This window comes from Triticum aestivum, chromosome 6A, assembly GCF_018294505.1.
Source record: "Triticum aestivum cultivar Chinese Spring chromosome 6A, IWGSC CS RefSeq v2.1, whole genome shotgun sequence".
Classification (NCBI taxonomy): domain Eukaryota; kingdom Viridiplantae; phylum Streptophyta; class Magnoliopsida; order Poales; family Poaceae; genus Triticum; species Triticum aestivum.
Genome location: NC_057809.1, coordinates 247116745 through 247125721, shown reverse-complemented (window position 1 = coordinate 247125721; position 8977 = coordinate 247116745).

Genomic DNA, 8977 nt, shown 5'->3' with positions numbered 1-8977 from the left:
CGAGACATGATGCACATGTCCATGTTCAGTGGGAGCTGACTTGACACTGATTGTCTTATGTGATGGCTTACCATAAACAATAGACTCCTCGGGCTGGGGTGGAGCATATCTGGCCTAATAGCAGTCACGTGCATAGTGTCCTCGCTCTCCGCATGTGAAGCAAGTCCCTGAAGTAGGACGTGGACCCGCATTGACAAGCGGTCTCCCAATAGGCTTGGGTGGAGCATACTGCTTAACTAGGTTAGGCGCCACATAAGATGGCCTCGGTGAATATCCGGGTGGAAGAGCGGAGTTTGGAACCCAAATCCGATGCTTCTGAGAGCTAGAGCAAGAGGAGGAACCCAAATCACGGGTGTGCTTACGAGACTCCTCGTAAGTGAGTTGAGTTGTCTTTGTATTAATGGCCTTCTTCACAAGAGCATGGGATGTATTGCAATGGTGCAAGTGAAGATGACGGTGTAACTTGGGGTTGAGAGCCTTCCAGAACCTATCCTGCTTCTTGGCATACGTGGACACCTCTTCTGTAGCATAGCGGGCGAGTTTCTGAAACTCTCTACTGTAGGAATCAACAGCCATCTTATCCAGGGTGAAACTACAGAACTCTCCTCTGTTGCGATCGATGAGGGCTTCAGGAATGTGATGCTCGTGAAAAGCCTCAGTGAAATCTCTCCAGGTAGGAATCTGACCAGCTGGAAGCATAGCCTCATAGTTCTGCCACCAAAGACTAGTAGGACCCTCTAGGTGATATGTAGCATAGGTGACCTTGTCACCTTCAGCTACGTATGCAGAACGCAGTTTGGGAGTGATACTATGGAGCCAGTGATCTGCATCGAGTGGCTCAATGGCTTGATGGAAGGTAGGTGGTTTCAGGCCAATGAAGTCATGAATGGACGCAGACTATTTGTACTGATGGGCGGTGTTCTCCTCAATATGTGCTAACAAGCAGTTAGACTCTCGCTTGTTCTTCTCCATCTCTAACATGAACTCTGCCAACGAAGGCTGGTCGGGAGGATCCTCTTCCCTACCATCTCTGTGGTTCCGGCTACAAGCAATAGAACTTCGGGTCACTAACGACATCCTGGGAAACGAAACCAAGGACGGGATCAACATCAGCTATAGGAAGGAGAATGTAGCACAAGGAAAATACTATCTCTTGAACTCCTAGGGCAAATCCGGCAGCGTAACAGCAATAAAATGCTAAAAATGAGACATCCTGCAACGATGAGGTAGTACCATACTCAACATCATCACTCAAGGTTCTATGATAGTACTAAACAGACTACACTTGAAGTACTCGAAAACCAGAATATTACTCTGATCAACCAATCCTATGAGACTACAGAGTAGTAACATGTGATCCTAATAGACGAAAGAGAAATCCTAGTTCCTTAACCCCGTAGGAAAGATAGGATGACTCAGATCAGAAGGCATAAGGTATAAGGAGTAAAAAGAGCCTTACGTTCCATTCCACAATCAATTCCCTTACGTAACTAAAGAATTTCTAGACTCAACTTCGACCAGTTTGGCTTGGTAATCCTATAGGCGGTTAGGCTCTGATACCAAAGAAGTCGGGACCCCGATCCTAAGCCACACTGATCTAGCATGTAACACATCATATCACTTTGCGGCCTCACGCATAGTAACCCCACGGGTGCCACCTAACCTGGCTCGGGACCGTTTAAGCCTTTTGGCTCATGTATATGATAGTGTTGCTAGCATCCATATGACAGAGAACCCGGGCCAACATGACTAGTCGTGAACCCAAAGTGGCACGAACTTATAGGGACATACATACATGACCCAACAACGAACGTGTCGATCATGAGCGAGTGAGTTCGGGCTATAGCAGCAGCGCTAGTAGGACTCCGGGAATCCGGGCTGTAGCAGGCTAACAGGACTCCGAGAGACACCGCGTGACATTTCCCTGAAGGGACAGACACAGAATCGAAGAAGGACACATGCCGGCCAGTCTAAGTGTCCCGAAGCAGTAGCAACTAGGCTAACAGAACTTCGGTAAACCGGGCTGTAGCGTACTACCATGGCTCAATGGAAGCACTAGACAACATTTCCCCATAAGAGAGGCTACCAAGGATAGACAACTAGGTTGTCGTATCCCACATATACCAAGCATTTCAATCATACACACAATATGCTCGATATGTGTAAATACAACATGGTATCACAACAAAACTCTATGACTCAAAGTCTTTATTCATTAGGCTCCGAGGAGCCAAGTATTACAAACATGGGTCTCATGACCCAACAAACAGAGCATACAAGCAACAAGAGGAAGCATAAACATGTCTGAGTACAGACAACTACAAATGAAAAGGGCTGAGAAGCCTGACTACCTACAAGACCCTCCCAAGGGTACACGATCGTAGCTGAGGTAGCGAGCTACTTGTCGAAGTCCAAGCGGAACTACTAGTGAGACAAATGTCTCATCTACAAAACATAAATTAAGCAAACGTGAGTACGAAGGTACTCAGCAATACTTAGATCAGATCCTATCATACATGCATTAGTATGAAGAAGGCAATGTGGGGTTTAGTTGCAGCAAGCCAGCATTGACTCAGTGGCTATCCTGCTCTACGACTACGAGTAAGTCCTTTGAGTTAGGAAAGCGCACACAAGTCCACAAATCACCACATCAATACACTACTATGGATTCATTCCCGTCTCCCTACGAGAAGGCCATACATAGCACTCACACTTGTCTTGAGCATTTTAGAGTATCCAATTCAAGTTGTCTATGTACCACGTAAGCATCCAAGAAGTCCATAACCGCGTACCCGGCTATTCGAATAGATCATGATAACCCTGCAGGGGTGTACTTCTTCACACACGCTCTCGCCACTTACCGCCATGTAAATGTCATGTATCTCGGCAACCTTCAAGAGGAAGTCTGGCAAGGGTGTCGGTCACGACCTGACTAACCACGCAAGGCTCTAGTCCAGGTTTATTGCCTATTCAGGTTCCATCCACAAGGAGATCCGGCCAGGGTTTCACTCACGGCCCCAAACAATGTGTGTAGGGTTCCCAAGCCCACCTCGCTGGATGGATCTACGCTTGGTACACCGTGCCACCTATGCCTAGTCTGTCCCAATCCCACCCACCCGGGTACCACTTGGTAGAAGAATAACACTGCCTACAAACACCAGAAACTAGTTGCGACTCCTGGACAGAGACCAGGTCGGTTAATAAGTTGAGAGGGGTCGAGTTACTGGAACCCAATGTGTGGTAGTATCTAGTCATTGGACAACATACACAGAACTCAGTTCTTAGGGGTGGTTCCAGTGAGACAACCCACCATGTACTCCTACATGCACTACTAGGAAAAGGCCTACTAATGGCACACCTAATTTGGCCATTAATGGCGCATTAGTGGTGCGCCATTAGTAGCACGCCATTAGTATATTTTACTAATGGCGCACCATGGGTGCGCCATTAGTATCTGGTATAATAATGGCGCACCTCAGATGCGCCATTAGTATATACAACAGTGCGCCATTAGTATGCCTCCCAGGGGGCCATGTATACCCAGGTGCTTTGGCATACTAATGGCGCATGACAACGAGATGCGCCATTAGTAAGTTCGGCATACTAATGGCGCACTGTCTAATGATGCGCCATTAGTATCCTTTGGCATACTAATGGCGCACTATGGTGTGATGCGCCATTAGTATGAATATTAGGTTTTTTTTATTTTCTGTTTTTTGCACAGGTTACAAAATGTATAATTGGACAAAATATAAACAGCACACATCAACAACAGATTCATCGAATACAATAGAAGATTAGTCTCTGAATACAATTCATCATTTTAGTCTCCGAATACAATTCATCATATTAGTCTCCGAATTGAAAAGACCGAACAAAGATAGAACATTATATTACAAGTCTTGAGACCGCGAGTTTGTCTTCACATTACAAGTCGATATCGATCATCTAAACTACCATCACATAGAAGAGAGATGCAGTCATCACGATGAGCATCATCACGATGAAACTCGTCTTCATCCGGTTCCTCCAACGCTCCCTCCCCTCTCCCGCTAGATAGCGGGCGTATCTAGATTCGGCCTCAGCCCTAGTGGCGTACCCTTTGTAACTGTTACCGCTGAATCGGTAAACCTGTCTCCGACACTCCTCCCAGTCGTCGTAGACTCCGGGAACCTTACCCTTGTACACGACATACGACGGCATCGCTATGCAGTAGCCAAACGAAACGTTAGTACCAATTCATAGACAATACATAAGCAATATATAAGTATGCAACAGAACGATCGGAAGAGAAAAGCAAGACATTAATAGCATCGATTACATCTTAAGTTGAATGACTCTCGAAACCAAAGAGACATACTACAAGTTCATTAAAGTTTAATTACAACATAAGACTCAAGGGACCGGAGCGTGGATGAAGCCGCCGTCTATCGTGGGAGTCATGAAAGAATGGGCGTTGTCAGCCTGCATTTGTAGGATTGTGTCGATGTCACTGTTGGACGGTTGATTTCTGAGGTAGAACTGCCCCGAGGTACGAAGGACATCTTGATGGATGATTTCCGCAAACTCCGACTGGATGCGAAAGAATTCTTGTCTGATGTCCGCGTCCTGGATTGCCGACACGCTCGTGGCCCAATCTTTGAGTCTACTCGGTAGCAGAAGTTGATGATAGTCCCGTACGATCGCCCGCATGTGATGGATGGCATAGTAGGCACCCTTCTGACCGCCAGGCGGCTGCTTGACGCAGCAGAACGTCGTATTGTGGGAGAACACGTGCTTGCCGTACTTACGAATAGGCCTGGTGAAGGTGCCTCCAGATTTGACGTAGTCGGGGAGAACATCATCAAGAACCTTCTTGACATTTGTGTAGTCTACGTTCGACTGACGGTCCGGGTCGAAATACTTGGCCATGGAATATTTGGGGCTTAGGAGGATGAGCGTGCAACGTGTGTCACTGCAGAAAACACAGAATGTTAAAAGAAAAACGATCGAAATCTAAGAATTCATATGTTACGGGGCGGTTGAGGGGAGGACTTACTCAGGAAAGTAAGGCACGAGGAAGTTATCCTTATCTTGGTTTGCCAGAATGACGCCTTCGAGGTAAGAACTCGCGACTTGCCGGTCCCCAGCGCTGCCCAAGATCTTGGCACGCATGTAGAAGGGGTCGACTATCACGATGTCCGGGGTCTTGTCGCGAATGATCCGCATCTCCATACTCAGCGAAAATAGCCGAACGAAGGTGTAGTGCAGCGGATGAAGGTTCAACATAGCATGGATGTCATCAAACCGCAGGACGATCGTACCCCCGATGGAGTTATCCACAAAGCCCTTGCCCTCAGGCACCTTGGCCGCAAAAACCGGGTATGCCACATCCTTCTCTCCGAGACGCCGCTTCTCCAAAGAAAGAACACTGTCATGCAGACTCCGCATAGCACCGGTTGCAGCATCGAGCATATTTCTCGGTAGCATTGGCCTACCCGCCACATGCACCCTCCTCGAGATATCCTCAGGTGAAGGTGGCCCGTCCTGAGCACGGATCATACTCGGTGCCAGCTGGACCGCACCCTTGTTAGTCTTTCTTTTGTGTGCCTTCTTCTTCTCCTGTAATGGGACCGAGTTCTGCTCATAGACCGCCTTCTTGAGTGTGTTGGGGCTGATCATATTTCGCACCTCGCCTATCTGAGGCTCGGTGAAGTCGGCAGCTGGAGGCGTTTCCTGAGAGCTGAACTGCAGATGACGCCTGTTGCAACTTGGCTTCTCTGCGATACCAGCTAGATCGCGCACGTCTTTTGTTGGGTTGGGTTCTTGAGAAGGAGGCCCCATGAAGTCGCCACCGTACCCATGATCGGCAAAGTACTGATCGACGTTGGCAAATGTATCGTCGTCGTCATCGTTCTGATCCTGTGTCGTATGCATGTTTGGATCCAGTGGCATAGGGATGTCCAGCACCGTTGCGGCGGTCTTGCCATGGGGCCGACTTGGCGGCGGCATGACTGGCGGTGTTGTCTTTGGGGTGGTGTCCCCCGCCCCCAAACGAATCTGGCTCTTCGACCAAAGCAGGGGCCAGCTCAGGCAAGCGCTGAGGGTCATCACATCATCATCGTCGGCCCCGACGGGTCGAATCGGAGGTAACAACTCGTCGCAGCCTGGCAGCACCCGAACCAGTTGAACCCTAAACAAGTTGGGTGGCATCTGGGTACCGTGGAACAAGGGGTTGCCCGGTTGAACGATTTTGCCCTTGGCGACATCGACCAACTCGTTGTTCACGAAGTGCAGGAGAGTGCACGGAACGTCGACGGCGCCCTGCGAAAACATGTAGGGCGTCAGGGATGCCCAGTCAAAGGCAAGGAGATGAAGTCCTCGGCCGAGAGAGACTTAATTAGTTACCGTGATGATGGCGTCGAGCTCGGCTAATGTCGAGGCACTGCCAACGGCGGGCGTGCAGTTGACGGAGGGGCCGCTTGCTGCAGAGGTGCCGGCCGGCGTACACCCGGGTGCATTAAGCTCCCGTGCCGCCTCCGCCGGAGACACCAATTGCCCCGCCATTGCGTTCTGCGAGTTGCTGGCCGTGAAGCTAGGAATCGGGGGCGGCCCCTGTTGGCCGCCCGCAATCCACGCACTAATCCCCTGGATCAAGGTAGGCACAATGGCGGTGATCGTCGCTCCGAGTTGTTGTTGCACTTGCTCTTGGAAATCTGCAAAATCCACGCCACCTGTGCCCTGAGTTCTTGAACCTCGCGCGCCTGGCTTTCCGAGCTGGTCTTTTTCTCCTTTCGCCCACCAGTGTTATAGTATGACGACCATTTTGTCGACAAGCCTTTGCCGGCCACACGACCAGCTGACGTCGGCTTACTGAGCTTATCCTTGTTCTTCATTACATTCAACGCCCTATTTAGAGTGGTGTCCCAAGGGTTGCTCTTAGTCGACCCCGCGCTACTGCTTTCAGTCGCCTATGGAAGGAATGTGAACCATTTAGAAATTTGGCTTCATTAATTAGAATGCAACCATATGGAGCTAATTACGTGGGGTGTATTTCTTACCAGAACAAGCTCAAGCGCCCTGGTCTTCGGATCCGTGGTAAGCTCCTTTGTTTTCGGGTCCTTCTTGTACCGGGCCCTGACAAAGTTCCTGGTCTGCTTGTCACCGTATTTATCGAAGAGGGGCGGTAGGCCTTGCTCGGCACGGTCCGCCTCCTCCTTGTCCCATATAGGCTCTGCCACTCTGTAACCGCCGGGACCTTGTGTGTGTTCCCCTAAGTTCAGCTCCCGCATTTCTTTCCCCCACTTACTTGATTCGGAGCTTGCGGTGCTCGGGCAATTGATCTTGAAGTCGTTGTAGTCATCTTTGGTGATCGAAGGATTTTTCTCCTTGATCTTCTCATAACTCTCACCTTTCTCAATCATTCTCTTCACATAGCTTTTCCAAGTAGACAGGGCCGTGCTCATCTTCGTGAGGGCAGCATTGTTCACTTTATTCCCTTTGAGGCTTGTGTTTTCAAATTCAGCGGGGAACTTGTATCGTTCGTGCAGCTTCGTGAAGAGGAGGTTGCGCAAATCCCCTCGGTCAGGATGCCTGAGGTTCTCGGTGTTGATCAAGACGGTGCTCCGGGGAATGCACCCGAGCTGAAGCGAGTACCCCTTGACTATTCGTTCGGGCACCGTTGGATTCCCGTTGGAGTCCACTTCAGTAACTTCCTCCTTGAGGGTGCGGAGCACGGTCGGGCGCCGGTCCTTCCATTGCCTGTTCGGTTGGCTGCCATCTGTGTGTGCGCCGCCATCATCAGTGGTGGCATCCTCGGCGGCACCATCAGTGGTGGCATCAGTGGGGTCATCCTCGGCGGTGCCATCAGTGGTCTCAGGATCGGTGGGGAAAGCGGCGTCCTCATACAAGTGAGGTTGTTCCTCCATCTCCTGGGACAGCTCCCAGAATTTCTTGCCGCCCGAACCCCCGGCCTCATCGTTGTTGGCCATGTTTCTCTATAAATAGGAACAAAGTTTGGTCAAAAAGTTGGTTATTGTCAAGGAACAAGATCATGGTCTCATCATTTAGGGTTTGTCGACACCGAGGCATCCTAAAAGCTAAGCTTTTATCATTTAGGGTTTTTCGACACCGAGGCACCCTAAAAGCCTAAACTTTCATCATTTCGGTTTTTATCGACACCGAGGCACCCTAAAAGCCATGCATTAGTCACAAGTACGCCGGGGCACTTGATCCTACTTAATTAACTACTAAGATACCCCGGCCCATGCATTAGTCACAAGTACCCCATATGTCCTATTTTTAGCAAAGTCATGCTAAAATTCACGGAAAATTTCAGCATGACCTTTGCTGAAAATAGGACATATGGAGTACCCGAATTTGCCGGAACGGAAGTTAATCGACATTCCAGCAAACTCAAGGGCCTCTTGGGTGGACAAGGCAAAAAAGGACACGATGGTCGGAGACATGACCTTTGCCTAACAGTTCTGAACTCCTGCCAAAACTGAACACAACATATATATACCAAGCATTTTGCCAGCTAGTAGACCAGCTAGTAGACCATCATTTGTCAGGCCAAATTGAGGCCAAATAGAAAACCAATGTGGGCATGGCACAATGTCCATGACCCAGAACAGGAGACATACCAAGCACTATTTCTCACAATCCCAAGGAGAATAACTGGCAACAGAAAACAAAACACGTATGGTAGTATGTTGATGTCCAGCCAATGCATAGAAGTTAAAGGCACCCATTTAACTACGAAACAGCATTTTTTTGGAGCAACACTCTTAACACTGGAGAATGAAAACTAAACTCAGTCATTACTCATTAATACAACTTTTTTCATAGCAAACTAGATTGACAGCTCTTGCATAAGAGAACAGGAAAGTAGTGATTGTATAATAAATCATATAACTTACAGGAGGGGTTATCCGATATTCTGTCTTTATAACTTACAGGAAAGTAGTGATTGTATAATAAATCATATAACTTACAG